At 36.5% G+C, this 21,320-nt stretch overlaps 1 long non-coding RNA gene across 1 annotated transcript; it reads right to left on the reverse strand.

Annotated features, from left to right (window-relative positions):
• Positions 1–49: 49 nt before the first annotated feature.
• LOC126754713 (uncharacterized) lies at positions 50–15,988 on the reverse strand. The gene is made up of 3 exons (XR_007666395.1): positions 15,614–15,988; positions 815–1,035; positions 50–282 (listed from the first exon to the last, which is right to left on the reverse strand). It is a non-coding gene; the product is annotated as an uncharacterized LOC126754713 (long non-coding RNA).
• Between the last annotated feature and the right edge of the window lie 5,332 nt (positions 15,989–21,320).

Below are 21,320 nucleotides of genomic sequence, written 5' to 3' on the forward strand. Positions count from 1 at the left end.
AAAGATAAATATGGCCCATTGTTTATACCGAAAAAAGCTCGCAGTTAGCTTTAAATTTTCATGCATGCTAATCTTTTTATTTAAACCAATTTGGTTTTAAATACAAATTTAACAATTAATGAAGTATTTGTTGGCACAGTTCGTATGTCTCCTCAGCGCATCTGTTATACAATTAATTATGTTATGCCCTCGGGATTCCGTCAACGAGACATCCATCGTAATGTACATATGCAACAATCACGGCATAGAAAATGACCTGAACTCTTCTGTTAAAATTTTTGACTGAAAAAAAAATTATTAAAAGATTTAAACAAAATATAATATTATAATATTGGTTATTGACGAAACATTAGAAAATTTCAAAAACGTTATGACAACGAACTTGTTTTATTAACCTAATCTTAAGGTTTTTTGGTTCTGATAGTCCGATCTGAACTATGTGCTCGGATATTTTTCCCCATAAAAATACTTTATTTTGATCGATTTGTTTGTATTACAGCTATGTCCTTTAGGACTCTGATAATGGTAATTCCGGCAAATGTGTATCTTTTTGGTGAGAAGATATGTCACTGCCTCAAAAGGTGTATTTTACTGCTATAGCTTTTTGGCGGGTTAAAATGGCTCGTAGGCTATACATCAGAGTGTCATCATTTCATTGTGTTATCCAGTAATTGTGTCACGCTTGAAACAACGTGACACCTATGCAACGTCTTTCAACTTCTGAGCATATATGTATATGTTAGCATGCAAGCATTTGAATGTATGTATATACATACATACATTCTTTAAATTTCACTTCACATAGTTTTCTTACCGGCATACTTTTACTGCTGGAAAAGTGTACTGCATCTAAAAGCATATGGATGTACATATGTAGATATGGGGATTTAAGCTCCTGGGCGTCAAAGTGTCAAGCGGACACGTAGTACTTCACGCCTTAGACGCATTCGCCACTTCTTTGATGATGACTAATGATGATATTGCTGTTACATCTACGCTTCTTTTCGCCTTAACTGCTGCTGCTTTTTGCCCGGGCTAAAGGAATAAAACTGATTAAATATGCATAATGTCCTTGCGGCTAAAGTGCGCCAAAAGCACTAAAGTTCATAAAAATACAAAGAATGAATTAACTTGAGAAGCGCATAGTGGAGGAAAGTTGAAAGGAAATAGGAAAAAACGTTAACTTCGGTGCACCTAAGCTATAATACCCTTCACTAATAAAAACTAAAATTAGTTTGAATAAGGGTTATATACCCCAGTGATCTGATATAAAAAACCTGTTCGGAAGTTAAACATTAAGGTATTAAACATTAAAGGATGCTAAATGTACATACTTAAATAAAAAGTCTTTCATGAAGGGACTTGATTTTGATCAAGTTTGTATGGCAGTCATTATGCTGTAGTAGTCCGATCTAAACAATTTGTTCAGAGATTGTTGCCTTGCCTTAATAAATAATTGATGCCAAATTTTGTGAAAAAATTTTGTTAAATTAAATACTTTTCCATGCTGACCACACTTAGCAATTTAGTAATCCGACACTGAATACATTTGTATGTATACTTGTATAATCTTAAATAGATTGAACAACTGAAAAAAGTGGAAGTGAATATGAATCATATTATCTCTCCATTTATCCATCTCCATATGCAATACCAAACTTCTTATGGTGGTGCAGAACACTTGTACCAAGTTTCATTAAGATACTTTTTATTTAACTCAACTTGCAGGTCTTACGGATGGACGGAACTCGGAATTCAACTCATCCTGATTATTTATCTATATACTATACATACATATGCAAATAAAAATGATTGCTGTTAGTTAGTCTCGATGAAACTCGAGAACGCCTGAACTAATTTATCTAATTTTACTTACGAGATATTTTTTGAAGTTCAGGCAAGTTGAATGTTTATAAAATAAAAATTTGTGGAAAAATAATACTTTTCATGGTGAAGCATTTTTGTCATTGTATTGAAATATTTTTTGGATTGCAATTGATTGGTATCTTGACGCAACATCACCAAAACCAGAGCAATAGCGAAAATTCTCCAGATATGCAAATTGATTATTTAAGACGAATACATAATGGCCTACAAGAGGTCACTGGGGGAACTGGACTAAGATTCTACTCGAGAATTGGTTTTCTTATAAAATAATAAATTTTTGGTTCTGACTTAAGTTCCAAAATCGATCAATAATCGATTCAGGGCATTCGATTTTACGATTAAGTGATTAGTTTGAAGTTCTGTATCATAACAAACCGTGTGATAGAAAGTCTTATAAATATATATTTAGCTATTTTCGGTTTTTACATTCGCAACTAAATATTATTTTCGTTTTCAACATACGCGTGTTATTCTTTATTTCGTTCGTCTACTATGTAGCGCAGCTTTATTGACCCGTTCATGACATTATATGTACATACATATATACATATATATACTAGCAAATACCCGGCGTACTTTGTTACGCCGCAAAAACTGAAACGATGAGGGTATTGGACAGAATTTAATGTAGTTTAAAATGCAAATAAAAGAATACCTTTATTCGTAAATGTAAACACACATACATGAGTATAATGTGTAACTTATGTTAGACTTACAAATATTTACTACCCATATTTGAATTAATTGCAAACACTTTTAAATTCATTAACGTTATAAATAATTTGTTTATTAAATTCTTTTTTACATAAAAATTAAAAATAGATAACAAAAAGGTAACAATTCAAAACTCTTACATAAAATAAATAGGATGACATAGAGTAAATATTAATTCAAGATATGAAATAAGGTATACTATAATTGATGTATTTTGGAACAATAACCAAAAAGGATATATTTTAATTATTAAAAACTTCAGTGAATACAACATTTTTTGTTTTATTTCCATTGCCAGAAATGAGAACATTTTGGTTTTGCGGGGAACCAATTCGTGACAGAGCCACATATAATTGACCGTGAGAAAATACTTCGTTTCGAAGATCTATGCCAACAGTATTAAATGTTTGCCCTTGGGACTTATTAACGGTAATCGCAAAACACGTCTTAACGGGGAACTGTACTCTTTTGAAACTAAATGGAAGATCTGTAGGTATCATTGGTATCCGAGGGATCATTGTGCTTTCGCCTGCTGCAGGTCCGGTTAAAATGTTTGCTTGAATGATATTAGGCATCAAGTGCGTTATCTTCAGTCGAGTGCCATTACATAAATTGGGAGGCTTAAGATTTCGTAGAAGGATTATTGGCGTACCAATTTTAAGTTCTAGTTGAAATGGAGGTAGTCCCGAGGGATTAAGAGAGTTAAGAAACTCCGTTGGATAGTGAACAACGTCTCCTTCATCTGCCACTGTGTCAAAAGAATTGTGAATTTTATATTCAGATAATATTCTTTGACAAACGGCTTTGTTAATTTCGTCTGCAGCGGAATTCGTCGAAGTAATTATAGCTCGCTCATATAACCACTTAGAGTCCTTGTGGTGCAAATTAATAATATCTGGATACACGTTATCAATAAGTTGGTCAACTGTTCTAACACAGGTTCCTGCAATATCTGGCATTATTACATAACCATCTTTGGTGACAGATTTGCAACCGTTACCTATTTTAAGTAGGAACTCTGCAAACCGATTGGATGGTCCAACTCCACAAAGATTTATTCGCATATTGGCAGTCAATTTTAATTTTTGTACATGAGACCACAATTCCGATTTCTTTATGGACGTGTTAACAATATCTGCTCTTGTACCCTTAGGAATCACCGGTAGAGTTTGTCTAAAGTCTCCTGTGAATACTAATGTAACTCCACCCATTGCCGCATGCGAAGATCTTAAATCTATAAGAGTTATATCGACCGCATCGATATGACACTTATGAGACATTGTCGTCCCAAATTATTAGCGATGCTTTCTGAAGTATTTCGGCCATAGGGCTATTTTTCTTGATCGGATAAATCTAATCTTTACCTTTTGATTTAAAGATAATAAATTTCCAATTTTACTCTACCCTTTGCAGAATACGATCATAAAAGGTTGGTACGCAACTCTCAAGTAATTGCTCAAGAAAAAAAATACATTATTTCTCAGGTAATTTTGACAGCTGGTTACGCATAGTGAATGATCTACATTAGAAGACCAAGAGAGAATAAACAAAGAAAACAAACTTTAAGCTTAGTACGCAGCTCTCAAGAAACGTAAAAACTTCATATAAAAAAACGCTTAAGAAACGGTCAAGAAACTTTCCTGCGATAAATTTACTTGTGCTAGTACGCAGCTCTCAAGAAATCTAGCACTAATTTTTGTTACTTTTTTCAGTAAAATGTGAATATGGCAAACCTGGTTTTGCGAAGAAACATCAAATCAACAATTGTTTCTTGAAGGAAATTCGAAGTAATCGTCAAATTCATCCTAAATTAGTTGAAATCATTATTATGAAGTATATTCCATTTTGAAATGTTGTATAAAACCTACCAATCATCAACAACATTTCTTAAATCTTAATGAAAATATTTATGTTACCATACACATACACCCATATGTACATATTACGCACAAAGTTTGTTTTCTTTGTTTATTCTCTCTTGCTCTTCTAATGTAGATCATTCACAATGCGTAACCAGCTGTCAAAATTACTTGAGAAATAGTGTATTTTTTTCTTGAGCAATTACTTGAGAGCTGTTTACTAACCTTCATGTAGTAAAAGATGCGAGAAATGGAAGAGAGAGAGTGCATACATATGTATGTACTTTACTTCATTACGTTATGCTGGAAAAGATGTGCAGAGATGGAAGAGAGAGAGAGTGCGTGCCGCAAACGATAAAGGGCACACGCACACACACAAAGCGCGCTTCGCTGTAGACTGCGTTTGGTGAACGAAAAACCTTATGCTTGCAATATTTTTGGTTTCTCAAAAACTTCAACCCGAAAGAAAAAGGATTTGATTTCGGAAAATTAAAAAAATAAGTATTCCACTCCCGAGCCTAGAGCAAATGCTTTATTTAGAAAAGAAATTTATAAAAATCGCTTTACAACTTTAGGAGATTAGCCGTTACAAACATTTTTCATATAAGCGATTTTATATAATTAGTATAGATATATAAGTATATTTTATATAAATTTATTAATTATTATCGATCTTTTAAATTAGAATCGAAAAAATCAATTCATGTGCTCGACTTATCGATCTTTAGGATGGAAAAATATAAAATCGAAATCGGTATCGAGAATCGATTCTATGTAAAATATATCCCATCCCTACACTCGATCAGACTTTAAAGAAGTTATGTACGTGACAACCAAAACAATTGTGGTAAAAGCATTTAATTTGTGGCGGCACAGAAAGAAAATCCAATTAACGACTAACAGCGAGTGACTTTACAACAAGATCAAACTGCGATTTTGTTTCCGAAGCAGTTGCTAGATGTTGATCTTAGTTGACATCTCGACTGTGTTAATAACATTTCCCACAAAATTTTGTTACTTTACAGACTCGATAAAGAATCTTATCCATCGTGTTTTTCAGGACATAATTATAATAACCGTAATTGGCTGAGAAAATTTGAGAAATTTTGTCGAGAAAAAAAAGATGGCGTTGATCTCATTCCATTTGAATTGTTTACTTATAAATCAGTTGATACATGATGACGAATTCAACAATACCACAAAATTTTTGAATTCATTGTAATTGTCTGAACTATCACCACATAATTTGCAATTGAAAGTATAATCAGTTGTCATCAAGCTGCAAAACATTAATCAACTTTGATTTTGCAATGGAATGAGGCTGGCTCTAGAAATGCTAATGGTCATCTATGTATTAGATTTTAAGGCAAACAGCTATAACATTTTCGCCTCTATGTGCAAGAATATTTTCACTGTATTGAAAAATTTGCTTAAATATAATTTAATGTATGCTTTAGCCACACTAATGCGTGGTTGGGTCTTCTTGTATACAAAATTATATAATTACGTATGTGGAATAGTTTAAGCTTATAATACCCAGTAGAGACATTTTGCGGTTGTTGTGTTTTCTGTTAATAATATGTAGTAATGCAAAAAATAGTTAAAACCGGGTCAATACTACCCCTATCTTTCACAAAGGCTTTCAAAATCCAGTTGGGTTTATAATGTATAAGTATATTGATTGATATATACATATATAAGATATCTCATAACATTAACTCAACATATAATATTATAAAATATGTGAAATTGGTCCACGGTGTACCCACTGTCAAAAACTATATGAAATGATTTTGATTATTCTAACAAATTTATATTTGTAAAAGTTCTTAAAAATATATAACGATTTCCCACCTGTGTTTAAACCGTTCTTATGTATAATAAGTGGACAAGCATTCTTAAAAATTATGTGGTTTAACACTTAATATAAAGGGAATTGGTTTAGACCTTGATGCAAATTTCATAACCTTAAAGTAATAACTTCCGATCATTTGGTTGAGGTTTGCACTCACCTCAGTATAATAAATTTAGTCTCTTCGACAGAGTATATGTCAGATATGTACATCTTATTTGAGGATGATTTTATTACAATTTTCATTGAATGGAAGTAAAATTTAGTTACAAAACCATTTTATTATAATATGATGTATAATATAGTTAAGTTAATAAGATAAAAACTTAGTTGTAATCCAATCACGATTAATTCGAACAATGAATGTTGAATTCTTTCGCAACATTTTTGCAATAAAGTTTTTCCTACACCCGGCAATTGGCAAGAGTGAAATGTTCGGTTATTCCCGAACTTAGCCCTTCCTTTTAATTTTTTATCAATTCGGCTTGTGCGCGCCGTTTGAATGGGTCAGTCCGGGGAGGTTTGATCTTGACTATACCCAGTTTTCTATGAATCTTATATTAGAGATTGACACATACATAGTTAAGGTGAGGCCACTATAATTACAAGGTCTGTCGCAAAAGAAGCAGGACTGTTAAAAAAACAAAAAAAATTAATATTTTTCAAAAGTTATATTTTTTTATCCAAAGTAGTTTCCTTGTGTTTCGATACAGCGTTTAGCCCGGTCAATTAGCATTTCAAATGAGTGTTTAAGGTCATTTTTCGAAATGCTCTTGAGAATATCGGTCGTCGCCTTTTGGATAGCTGAAATGTCCTGAAACCAGTGTCCTTTCATGGGCAAATGAAAATTTCCAAATAGGTAAAAATCACAGAGTACCAGATCAGGTGAGTAGGGTGAGTGATTAATGGTTAAGATGGAGTTTTTTGTCAAAAATCAGTGACAAGCGTCGACTGATGACACGGCGCATTATCGTGCTACCGGCGCCAGGACCCTGCCTCACGGTATTGTGGTCGGGCCCGACGAATGCGTGACAAAAGACGCTTCATAACACCTAGGTAAAACACAGCATTAATCGTTTGGCCAGGTGGGACGAACTCTCGGTGTACAATACCCTCGGAATCGTAAAAACAAATCAGCATTGTCTTTATTTTTGACTTCTGAAGACGACCGACTTCTGATCGTCACAGAGGTCCTCACGACCTTCTTGGAATCGCTTAAACCACTCATGCACATTACTACGAGATAGGCACTGATCACCATAAACTTTTTTCATCATTTGAAATGTTTCAGTAAACGTTTTCCCAAGTTTAAAACAAACTTTAATGTTTGCTCTTTGCATTTTACGACCGATGACCAAAAGCTGCTGTCACTTTTTGATCGATAACATGGATTGCAGTTATCCAATTGTCTTAAAATTTTTACGAAATGTCAACAAGAAATCAAACTTTTTATTTCATATACCAACCAATAGGTGGCGCCACCAGAAACAGTTATATTTAAGAAGCTCTGTTTCTTTTGGGAGAGATCTTGTATTTAATATAAGCTTTGCCATGGGGTGTTACCCGAGCTTTATTAAGGAAAACTAACTGTGTAGTAAAAAGACATTTTCAAACGAAACATTATTCAAATTTGAGCATCGGAAAGATCAATTTACAAAATTTGACGACCGACAGAAAGGGAAAGTTGATTAACGCCGACTGCCGTGGAACAGACTTATTCCAATATTATATATAAGCTTCTATCGAACATATTGTGTGAAGGATTAAAACCCACCGTCAACAATTTAATTGGACCTTAACAGTGTGGCCTTAGACTTCGACAATCAACAACCGATCAGATATTCACCATGTGCCAAATCTTGGAAAAGAGCGGTGAGACACACACCATCTCTCCTCTGCTTCCCCCGGCGAATATTGCATCGAATACTCTCAGAGCTGGAGTGTTTTCGCTGAACTATGCCAATGTCGTCGTATATCCCATACAGCTCATGGTTCATTCGAATGCGATATTCGCCGTGGCCATTGCGCAAATCACCATAAATCTTTCGCAGAACCTTTCTCTCGAAAACTCCTAAGGCCAACTCATTAGATTTTGGCATCGTCCATGCCTCTGCCCCATATAGCAAGACGGGAATAATGAGTAACTTATAGAATTTGGGTTTTGATCGTCGAGAGAGGACGTTACTTCCCAATTGCCTACTCAGTCCGAAGGAGCACCTGTTGGAAAGAGTTATTCTGCGTTGGATTTCGATGCTGACGTTGTTGTTGGTGTAGATACTGGTTCCAGGATATACGAAATTATCTAGGATTTTGAAATTATGAGTGTCAATAGTGACGTGGGTGTCTAGTCAGGAGTGCGACGCCTGTTTGTTTGATGACCATTCTGGAGAAAGCAGAACTAACGGCGGTTGTTAAGGTTGTTAACACACTGTATAAAAGATGGTACATTCTCTGTTAAGTTCTGCAGATCAAATTATTTTCTCCAAAAGTAGATTGAAGAAGTCACACGAAAGGGAGCCACCCTGTCTGAAAACATTTCTGTGGCTAGTATTTGATTTTTGACTCTAAGCACAAACATTACCTCTGACTATAAATTTTTATACTTTTTCAACCAATTGCTACAGAGTATTATAGTTTTGTTCACCTAACGGTTGTACGTATCCCCTAAAACTAACCGAGATCGATATGGGGTTATATATACATATATGTATAAATGATCAGGATGACGAGAAAAGTTGAAATCTGGTGGACTGTCCGTCCGTCCGTGCAAGCTTTAACCTCAGTAAAAATTGAGATATCCCGATGAAACTTGGTTTGTGTGCTCCTTAGTACAAAAAAGATGGGCGTAGATTGGCACGTTCGAACCACTGCCAAGCCCACTAATCACCATTAACCGAAAACCTATAAAGTGCTATAACTAAGCGATAAAAAGCTGTAATTTAGTACAGAGGATCGCAGTACCAAGGGCCACCTGTCGGCTAATTTTTTTTTTTAAAGTGGGCGTGGTCCCGCCTTCTAACAAGTTTAATGCACATATACATACAAAACATACAAAATAAAAAAACGTGTTTTATTCATAACATTGTATCTTTGCGCCGCAAGTAGATAAAATTGGGCAAACACTTAGCCTAGCCCCTATATAAGTAATATCAGAATTTTCGAACATCTGGCTGACTTTACTCTATATGATTTGTTTTACATCGTAAAGTAGTTCCTTGGCTGGCTTTATGCTATCGTATATTATGGGAGATTCCATATTTTTTAGTTTTCAGATAGTTTATGGAACTTTAGATAGAAGCAATACAATTAGCTTAACTTAAGCTAGTATTGGGAAATTCAGATTTTAGTAGGAGTTAGGGCTAAAGGGCAGTACTCAGTTCTTTCGTTTGGAAATTCAATCTTGAAAGCACTCCTTACCCTCATTAAGCGTCGCAATGAATATATGCACCATAGCCGATTGCTACGTTTGGGTTACTTTTGTTAATATGGTTATAATAATATTACCCGACTGGGAATAATATGGAATTTATTTAAACCTAGTAACATTGTTATCAACTCTTCTATTTTACTAGAGTAGGCACCGCTTACGGAGGATGGAGTCATGTGTAGAAGTTCACGCAAGTGAGGAAAGTTCTCTGATCGCCATTCACTTGGGAGTGGCCAGAAACGATTCTTTTACACATGGCTCAAGCAGCTCACAACTTCCGGTCTTTGACCAAGTATCCGCTGGGTAGCCAAAATTCATCCGTTTGAAGTCGAGCTAAAGTGAGAAGGCGAACCATCCCCTGCATAGGGTTGTGCGCTGGGTTTGGGACCCGCCACGTAAAAAACCCCCCCAATGGAAAAGAAAACACAGCCTCGGATGAGAGACCCCCCTTTTGATGACGACCATGGCAAACGAAATAAGGACTACGATTTGAGGGCATGCACCTGGAATGTCCGGACCCTTAATTGGGAAGGTGCCGCTGCCCAGCTGGTTGATGTCCTCGCAAAAATAAAGGCTGACATCACCGCCGTCCAAGAAATGCGATGGACGGGACAAGGACAGAGACGAGTAGGTCCTTGTGGCATTTACTACAGTGGCCAAAGGAGCGCAAGTTTGGTGTTGGATTCGTGGTGGGAGAGAGACTCCGTCGCCGAGTACTATCATTCACTCCGGTGAATGAACGTCTAGCCACAATCCGCATCAAAGCGAGGTTCTTCAACATATCGCTGATTTGCGCCCACGCCCCGACGGAAGAGAAGGACGATGTGACCAAAGATGCCTTCTGTGAGCGCTTGGAGCGCGCTTATGAGAGCTGCCCCCGCCACGATGTCAAAATCGTGCTTGGCGACTTTAACGCCAGGGTGGGCAAAGAAGGTATTTTTGGCACTACGGTCGGTAAATTCAGCCTCCACGACGAAACATCCCCAAATGGGTTGAGGCTGTTTGACTTCGCCGGGGCCCGAAATATGGTTATCTGTAGTACTAGATTCCAGCATAAGAAGATTCATCAAGCTACCTGGCTGTCTCCGGATCGAAAAACTACCAACCAGATCGATCATGTTGTGATGGACGGAAGACACGTATGAGTCAAAAGCGGCTTTAAAATCGACGAAGAGGTGGTGTGTGTCGATTCTCCTTTCACGAGTCTTTTCCAAAATTTGACGCATGGTGAATATCTTTTCGGTTGCTGATTTTCCAGGTCTAAAGCCACACTGATAAGGTCCAATCAGTTTGTTGACATTGGGCTTTAATCTTTCACACAATACGCTCGATAGAACCTTATATGCTATATTGAGGAGACTTATCCCATGGTAATTGGCGCAGATTGTAGGGTCTTCCTTCTTGTGGATTTAGCAGTACACACTTAAATTCCAATCGTCGAGCATGGTTTTGTCCGACCGTATTTTACAAAGAAGCTGATGCATGCTCGGAACCATTCAGCAGGCTGGAGAAGTTTTCCCTCCATAGTTTTAATATGCTCTGGACATCAGTCACTATATCACCTCTGGGAGTTCTACAAGGGTAAGCTCCGCTATTGAAACTTTCTGTTAGTCGTGACATTTTTTCGTAGAATTTTTGAGCATTTCCACTGTGGACCAGCTTGTTAAGCTCTTCGTACTTAAGTACTTCGGCCTCTGTCTTTTTTTGTTTGCGTATGCGTATTGCTTCTTGTTTCAAATATCGGTATCTATCTATCTCATCCTGCACGTGTTGTTGTCGGTTGTGAGGTAGGCAGTCTGTTTTCTCTCCGCTGCGACACGGCACTCCTCATCGTACCAGCTGTTCTTTTGCATTTTCCGAAAACCAATGGATTCAGTCGCAGCTGTACGTAACGAGCTTGAAATGCTGGCACACAGTTCCTTTGTACAGAGTTGATGACGAATGCTCTCAGAGAGCAGGAGTGCAAGTCGAGTAGAAAATCGCTCGACTGTCAGTTGTCATTGCAGCTTCTCGACGTCGAACCTTCCTTGCGTTTGTTGACGTGCGTTTTTTGCTGCACAGAGGCGGGTGCGAATCTTGGCTGCAACAACATAGTGGTACGAGTCCATGTTACGACCTCGGAGCCAGGTAGCTTGGTGAATTTTTCTATGCTAAAATCTTGTACTACAGATAACCATATTTCGGACGTCGGCGAAGTCGATCAGCTTCAACCCATTTGAGGATGTTTCCTCATGGAGGCTGAATTTACCGACTGTTGTGTTCAAGATACCTTCTTTACCCACCCTGGCGTTAAGGTCGCCAAGCACGGTTTTGGCATCGTGGCGGTGGCAACTCTCATAGGTTCGTGGGCGCAAATCAGCGATATGTTGAAGAACTTCGCTTTGATGCGGATCGCGGCTAGCGGTTAAGCCACCGGGGTGAATGACAGTACTTGGTGATGGAGATTCTTTCCCACCACGAATCACACACCGAATTCGTGCTCCTTTATACCCATTGTAGTAAATGCCACAAGAACCTACTCGTATCAGTCCTTGTCCCGTTCATCGCATTTCTTGGGCGACGGTGATGTCAACCTTCACTCTAACGAGGACATCAATCCGCTAGGCGGCGGCACCTTCCCAATCAAGGGACCGGACATTCCAGATGCATGCCTTTAAATCGTTATCCTTAACACGTTTCCCATGGTCGTCATCAAAAGGGGTGTCCTCATCCGAGGCTGTTTGTAATTTTTCATTGGCGGCTGTTTTTTACGTAGTTGGTCCCGAACCCAGCGCACAACCCTATGGAGGGAAGTTTCGCCTTCTCACTTTAGGTCATCTTCAAATGGATGTCTTTTTGGTTACCCAGAGGATACTTGGTCTAGGACCGGAAGTCGTGAGCTGTTTGAGCCGTATGTAAAGAATCGTTTCTGGACACTAAAAGTGTCAATAATGACACATGTATATTGTTTATAGATTGGCAAAAAAATGTAATATATATGTACATACATATGTACATACATCCTAATATATATGTTTGTTTGCATGTGTTAGTAACCAATACAGTCTCCCCTCTTTTATGATTTTAAAACTTCAGGTGTGGTGTTATTGCAAGCTCTTGTAAATCGAATAAGGATGATTAAATAATTGCTAAAAGTTTACGTTCAAAAACTAAATCTGGCAGATAAAAAATCCACGCCAGGTAATAAGTACGAGTATTGTTGGTCCGAAAACTTAGTTGAGGAAACATCTTACTTCAATTGCAGTTCACATCGAGTGCTGCCACATGTACGAACACACATACTATAACGAAGCAAAATTTTAACGAATGAGTGCAAATACGCCGCCAATTTAAGTAGGATACACAAAGTGACGGCAGGCAGGTTAAAATAGGCAGGTGTGTCTACAGTATAAATATAGAGCATAGAAAATATTCACCATAAATAGCTCTGAATGAGACATCCGTTCGCTTGCGTGATTTGCTGTACGCCTGCGAATTAGCGATTTCTGTAGTAGCATAAACATATGCAGAATTAAAAAAAAAGTGTATATAAATGTGACTGCAAATTAAATTAAATGTGTGGGATTTCATAGCTGCTGCCATTGCCGCCGACAGGACTAGCCAAGTCCAGACCACCTTTCGTTGGCTCAACTGTTCACCTCTCTTTCATGAGGAAACTCAAATCATGGGCATGACCTGCCTTAATACAGCTCAGCGTAATGTCACAACGATGCAGAGGCTTTATCGCCCTGGAAAAAATAAATAGATGATTTCAGGGCTCTACTCTCCGATATTTTGACATTGGTGCTGGCGCAATGCAGTTTTAGCATTGAATTCTGAGAGCGAAGAGAATATCCCGTTAGTATTACTGCCCGCTGCTAATGGTTCTCTTTAAAAAGAATGGAGACTCCGTTAGGCGCATGCTTCCTACATCAGAGAGCAATTTATTTACCCGTTAGAAAAGCATTTATTTCCGAACGATGTGCATTATAAAAATTTCCAGTATTTCCATTAAATCTCTTTGTGCGAGTGGGGTAGTTGATTACACGAACAATTTCGGTCTTCAAACCTAGTAACTGGAAAATGCCGGCTACTCTTTAAATGATTGTGCAAACGTTCGGATTATTTTAACGCACCCTTTGGACCAACTTTCATTTATAGTAGGTACATGTATGAATGTACATACATACATACATATGTATGTATGAAAATGTACGTGTATATGAAAACCATTTATCATGTGACAGATTTGTGTGCTTTCTTTGTATTGGCTATGTGGCTTCCGTTTTTACATAGCTTTGTTATTTTTAAGTTCATCTTGTGTAGATTATAATAAATTAAATTCAGCTATTTAAGTCATATAAAAGGACTAAATGAACAATTGATGAAATCTAAATAAGTCGATTCCAATAAAATATTAAAAATAAATTATGTTTACTGTTATTGATTCATTCATTTTATTCATACATTTTTATCGACTAACCTTCAAAAGATACAAATTTATGGTAAAGTTAAATAATATTAATAATGTTTACCTTCTCTTTATCAAATTCAATAAGGGTAGATCGCTTTAAGTACAAAGAACATCGTTTATGATGGGTAGCGTCACAAAACTGTCGTTACTATTTTCGATTAAAACCGAGTAATACTAAATAAAGAGAAAATATGGCATATTTTACAGTACTGCTACGATAAAAGCAAAAATGCATCTCAAGCCGCAAATAAAATTTATGCAGTTTCTGGACCCGATACAGTTTCCATTTCCACCGCACTACGATGGTTTCAACGTTTTCGTTCTGGTGTAGAGGTGGTCGAAGATGCGCCACGCTCCGGAAGGCCTGTCGTCGAAATCGCTGAATTGGTCGAAAGAGACCGGCATAGTAGCAGCCGTAGCATCGGTCAAGAGCTGGGCATGAGTCATCAAAAATTCATTTCAATTTCAATAAAAAAAATCAATGAAAATACCGCAAGACTTTTTTGACAACCCATTATATGTATATCTCATTGGAGGCCATTGCATTGATTGCACGTTTCATTGGATTCCCTCTTCTCGGGATAAATTGACAATGCAATGTGGGAGTGAAAAAGAATACCAACTGCAGTGTGAATTGGACAATTAACTTATTTTGAGGTAGGACTTAAATATTATATATTTAATGGCATCATTCCAAGAAATCCCAGGGATTAATATTAAAACGGTGTCCCAAATGAAAACAAAGAGATTTAACATATGAGGAGCGGTTCTCATAATAAGAGCGCTTCTATCGAATAAGAGTATTGGACGCGTCACGTGTCGGTTTAAAAGTTCTTGCCAATGGTCAGAGTGTTGTGATGCAACACCGAAACTTTAGCAAAATATTAATAATACATGGGCATGACGGAGCCGACTCAATTTGTATTCATATATCTACATACAAGCATTCTTTTACGAATGCAAATGTACAGGCGTATGTACATGTGTGGTGGTATGAAGTCGTTAATTCGGGGAATTCCTAGTCACGAAAGCATTTGAGTAAGGCCGGAAATGTGGATGAATGCAACCCATTAAATCGTTAGCGCCATACCTGTACTATACATTGGAACTCAACACATTAATATAGAGCATACACTCACAATACATGCACACACACAGTAACATATGTATGTATATGCCAATTAGAATGAATGCGACTCGTTTCACATAAATTGCTGTGAGTTCAGACAGATGTAGCTCTAAACTGCAGATTTCAATTGTGTGAATAGAAAGCTTTCTCAGTCTCTCACAATACAAACAAACCTGAAAGGAATCAGGCATAAAAATGTTAATATGCACGCGACTTGCGCATGAGCTGGCACATCGGCAAGTTCGGAAATGCCTTGTATAACAAACCCGAAACTTCCCATCAACATACTCACAAATAGTATTTGCTCCGGCAACCAAATCTCCGACATCATTGACGTTGTTGTTATCCAAACCGATAGTAAAGAAATATTTCTGCGAGCTCGAAACGGTTCGGCAATGGGAGATCCAACCGTACACAGAGCAGAAAGACTCAAACTTATAATCAGAATCACCAACACCGACAACTGTGTCGTCTACTTTTGCACATCCACTGCAAATTAAGAACCGGCTACCAGTTTTCGATAAAAATCTTGTAAGCTCGTGCGCATACATATTTCAAAAAACACACACTATGGAACGTTGTATCATATGCTGCATACGATATTTTACGTTGCGATAGTCCAAACGTTGTTGCGAGACCACATAAGCAAATCAGTTAAAACAGAACATTCGCCACGAACGGTTCCTTTTCGAATCTGTTAAACGAGTAGAAGAGCATTTGGCCCGCTCACGTTGTTCCAGGCGCTTTTGAAGAAACAGTTAGTTAAATTATATATATATATATATGTACAATATATACTATTAAGGTGGTATAAATAACGATGAAGAACTCAATTTATAAAGCTGTAATAGTAAAATACTCTATTCTTGATGTGAATGTGTATTCCAAAGGATTAATATTACTTCGATAATTACAAGCATCCATATATACGTCCATACCCTTGTATTTGAAACAAGTGTGCACTTAAAAATTAAACATGCAAGTTATGATCGTGGCAAGTCTTTCGTCGAAAGTATTATGTTTGGGAAATGTAAAGACATTGGCTACCTTGGCAAATACAAACATTGCCATCGGCAACACCAACTCTAGGTTATTCGTGTTAGCAATTTTTCGGTGCTCTATTTCTCTTGCTCTCTTTCTGCCTGGGATACGCTCTTTCACACTACTCGTCAATACCGTTATTTCTATTGCAGTGCACTTTACTTCAACTATCTTAAGCAACGCCACGTCGTGTTTAGCCGCGTTGCACTTGCAACTCGTTTTTATCCGTTCCCAAGCCCAGGCAACAACTTCGCATGCAAACCAGCACGACTGCTACAGAAAACAAGCCAATGGAGCGACCTACCAACAGCCTTTACTGAAGCATTTCATCATGTTTATGGCTTAATCGACTGACGTTTGCCTCAGCTTGGTTCATTCGCGCAATGGTCGTTGAACGTCGTAGTTTCGCACCACTCACAAATTTTATCGAAAATTTTAAGATCAGACCAAATACTAGTAATGTTACTATATTACCATTACCTTGAGCTTATGCCAATGCCAGTGCCAATATATCGGTCACTGTGTTTTTGCGTTTCAAAATTTGTTACATCGTTGCATATTTAAGCTAATCAAACTTTTGCATTCATTTGCACCAGGAGATCGTGAGTGCTGCTCCTGTTCCGTTGTGATAATCGTGCATCAAAATTATTAATGAAACTTTTTTAAAAACAGTACCAAAAATATAATATAAGTGTGCAAATGTTGAATATGTGTATGTACATACACATGTTTTCATTATAGAATAGTGATTTAAACTTAAACTGCATGATTAAAGCAGTGGCTGCACAACAACAAGCAGAATAATTAGTCCACTTTGAAGAACGTGAAGCATTCATAACTTTCACAAAAAAGGTAAGAATAGAAATATTTTTGGATTTGCTACTGACAACAGAAAGTTTTCTGTGTAGTTTTAAATAGAAATGGGACTTTTAATGTACACACTGTACATATGTATGTATATACGGAGGATTTAAATTGGTAGAAACTAATTTGCGAATTTTCGTCAGAAGATATTATACTGGTTATACTCACTCTAATTTGGGTTGTTTTATATTGAACACTTTTAAAACTAGAGTTGTTCTGATTTCAGGTAACTGTCAAAATATGTATGTATACATATATACGTATACTACTCTTTTAAGTGTTAAGTGTTTAAGTTCATTTCCTTTTTACCTACGTACGATAAAATCAATAAACGGAGGACAATGAAGAGAAATTCTGAAGTGTGATGACAACAAAAAACAAAAAACAATTAAAGGCAAATATTCCTTTATTACAGGTGTGTCAACCTTAAATTAAAATTTTAAAATATCAACTCGATATCCCCATTAGCGTTGAGATATCGAATGCTAGAAAATACAGCGTTTTATAGAGATTTCTAAACACAAAATTTCTGTGGCAGAAGTTTTCGGGTAACGGTTGTAAAAAACAAGTTAGAGCAGTGAAGAAATCAGTCCAATTGAGTTAGATAGGAGAATCTCTACAAACGAGATTTATTCGATGTCGATAATACTGACGTAAAATTTGGAAATAATGGTTTTATTTTAATATTTAACACAAACAAGGCCATCGCATTGCACTGATATTGCTTCTATATACCCTAGAGCCTTTTACCCTACAAAGTTCTCTATTTCTGAAGTGGTAAACTGTCAAAATTTCATGCCGAAGAAGGTATGCTATGAGCTAATTCTGTCTTCACCGCATTCTACAGATTTGGTGTCCAGCGCGTATTTTCTCTTCCTCAGGCTTTGAAAGTGGTTTGGTGGAAGAATATTTAACTCGAATGAGGAGATTAAAATGAAAATAATCGTCTAGTTTGAAAACCTTGAGCTTCACACCATCAAACCGATATCGAATTGGAGAACCGTTACCATGAAAGTATTTAGACTTGATGGAAATGATATCGAAAAATAAAGCTATATTTTAATTCCAAAAACTTTCTTTCGTTGCTAAGCCAAAAACCATAATTCAATTATCTCAAAAACAAAAATTTGTTTTTGAATCCATAATGTCAAAAGCAGTAGTTTTCTTTTGTGTTGCTATGTTCTTGTGAGTCAAAAATTATTTTTCCAGATTTCAGCCAATAAAAATGCTTTTTGTGAGTGATAACTGAATACGAATAAAAAATTTATGAAAGAAACAAACACGAACATTTAGGTTGCTAAAACTGAAAATGTCCCAACACTTAGGATTTTTTGTGTTGTAGTCAAGAGGTGGAGGGTTCAAACTACCACTAAAATGACAAAACTAGCTGTGAGTGGTCGAATTTTTTTTTGAACTCAAATTCGTAGTCATGAACGTCAAATACTTCACAGTCTCCTTAGCGCATCAGTCGAAAATTTTTAATTTGATTTGTAGAGCAGTGCAATTGAACCATGACCAAAAATAACACTGATATATGTAAAATATTGAATATATTCAATAGGGAGAAATTAGAAGAAATATTAGAAACTGCAAACAAAAGCAAACATTTAGGCGAATAATAATTGTTTTCTATAATCTGGTTGGAATATACATAGTTGCTATCAACATAAGAATTCGTCCGGTTTGATGCACTTGCAGCATCAGCACAACAACAGCATTGAGAATTCATTGTAAATTGCAATTCTATATTAGAATGACAACGGTATCGTCACCGCATGACAGTTACTGCGCTAACGGTGTACAAGAGGGAGAGATCAACCACAACAGTGCGAATACCGGTGTAAGCAGAAGCATACCATTCCTAGCATTTCATCAGTCGTACAACGACCTCGACTTTGATTTGCGGTACTCACTATGCACATGGAAACGACAAGTATTTCAGGAGAAATACCGAGCTTTCTGTGCCAGCTAAAGAGAACAAAATCCACTATTACTCTATGACCAAATGAAATAGCAGAACGAAGTACATATAACCATTCTCAGGGCATTACTTACAGAAAACAAAAGAGGCCAAAGAGAGTCTGACCAAAAAGAGAGTGGAGCAAATGTACATACATATATTATTATATTTATTGATAACTAGTAGTGCAAAGTGAAGATCTTCCCATACTACTTACTTTACCATCTCAGATACATACATATATGTATGTGTGTAGTATATGCATGTACATATGTATATAAAACATAAATAAAGCCACGCATAAAATATGGGCGTATTGAAGCAAGTTTCGTTTGGTTGGTAAACGGCCTTTAAACGACCTACACGCATTCTTAGCTACAGCACTAACAAAATTCGTTCGTATTGCCATATGAGGAGCGCGACTCAGAAAGAAATTCTTGTGAATTCACATCAGCAGCCATACACATAATATCTCCATATGCATGTTTACTTGTCAACATTTACAAATTCAATACTTGTCTGTGTATTCACGTTATGGTGTGTAACTATTTAGATTCGGTCGACTCCAAGACGCCTACTTCCCACCCAAAACCTCCGCGCATGGCATTGAAGGTAAGATTTTAAGTGAGTATTTTCTCATTTTTAATTTTTGATGTGTTCTCTCATGGCTCTCCATGACTATTTCAGCTACAAAGATAGCTACAAATGAAATTATGTTTATACATACTGAGAGCAAGTTTGCTACGACGGAATGCGGTGCACAAATCGTTGTTCTGCGACTGGCACTCATTCGCGGAGCAACTGTCTATCGATGCAGATGTAATAACAGTTTGTGGACTGTAGTTAGTAAACCGTAAACGTGATTGCTAAAATTCGTGTTTCAGCACTCGTTTTGTGAACTTCGCTTCCGTCAATTTTCACATACATATACATATGTACATAGAAGTACAATCAAATATATTTGTGTTGATTTTTCCATTTACTGCGATGATCTTGCAGTTTTCAGCTTTGTCGGTCGTCACTATTCGCATTCCGCTGTTCTGGCGACATACATAGTTTTCGTAAATACACGTAACGGTACTCTCGTAAATTCCACAAATCCCACTAGACAAGAAAAATGTAGCAACACAAAACTTAAAGATTTATAGACGTAGAGTAATATTAACAAGAAACGTATAAGTTTGCACTACAACAACTGGCTATCCTATATCTTACCGAAACTATATGATGATTTACTAAATATAACAAGTGAAAAGATTTTATAAACAATACTTAATAGTACCAAATGAAAATTGCTTAGAATTAAAAGAAAGTTTTGTTTTTCATAAAAAAAATTAAGAATATGTGATCGAACGAGACACTCAGTGCAGTAAATTATTTAAGACACCTATCAACATTCATGTGGACAGTATATACATATTTATGTACGTCGTTTTTGAGTTCCTAAATGCAACACCAGGAAAACATATACCAGTAAGAGTATACTTATATATGTATATGTTTACTTTCTGTAGTAAAAATTAGTCCGCACAATAGCGCCAGGTAATTCGTAAGAGTGATCGTATATGTGCTTACGTATATGGAGTACTGTATGTACAAACATATTTAGATAATAAATGTAATATACGATATCGCATACATGGAAAGAATATGTACATACATGCATCCAATGTATACCATGAAGTAATTTCCTTAGGCAGGTTCATTGGATTAAATATAGTGTCGCGTATACGCCCGTCTGTCGTCATTGTTCAAGTAATCTAAGTTCGGAGCGAAACTAGACAGTAATTATAAAAGTCTCAACAAAAATATTAACCACCAAAATAGCTACAAAAATGCATGGACTATTTGTAGGGATATGATGAAGAAAGTAGAAAAGACAGAGGTTAGTAAATAATAACGAAGAGAAAACGTTTAATTTAAAACGCAGATAACATAAAAATTTCATCAAATTAAGTTCTTCATAACCGCCGAATTCAAAAGCTGATTCTTCGTAAATTTCCTGGCATAGTTTATATACTAAGCATTAATTGATTGGTTTGTCCATAAGTATGTACATACATATGTAGGTAATTGGACAGATTAAATTATTTCGTGAATCTGAATAAACTCAACGTGAGTTATGTTGACATCC

Source organism: Bactrocera neohumeralis, chromosome 4 (genome assembly GCF_024586455.1).
Source record: "Bactrocera neohumeralis isolate Rockhampton chromosome 4, APGP_CSIRO_Bneo_wtdbg2-racon-allhic-juicebox.fasta_v2, whole genome shotgun sequence".
Taxonomy (NCBI): Eukaryota; Metazoa; Arthropoda; class Insecta; order Diptera; family Tephritidae; genus Bactrocera; species Bactrocera neohumeralis.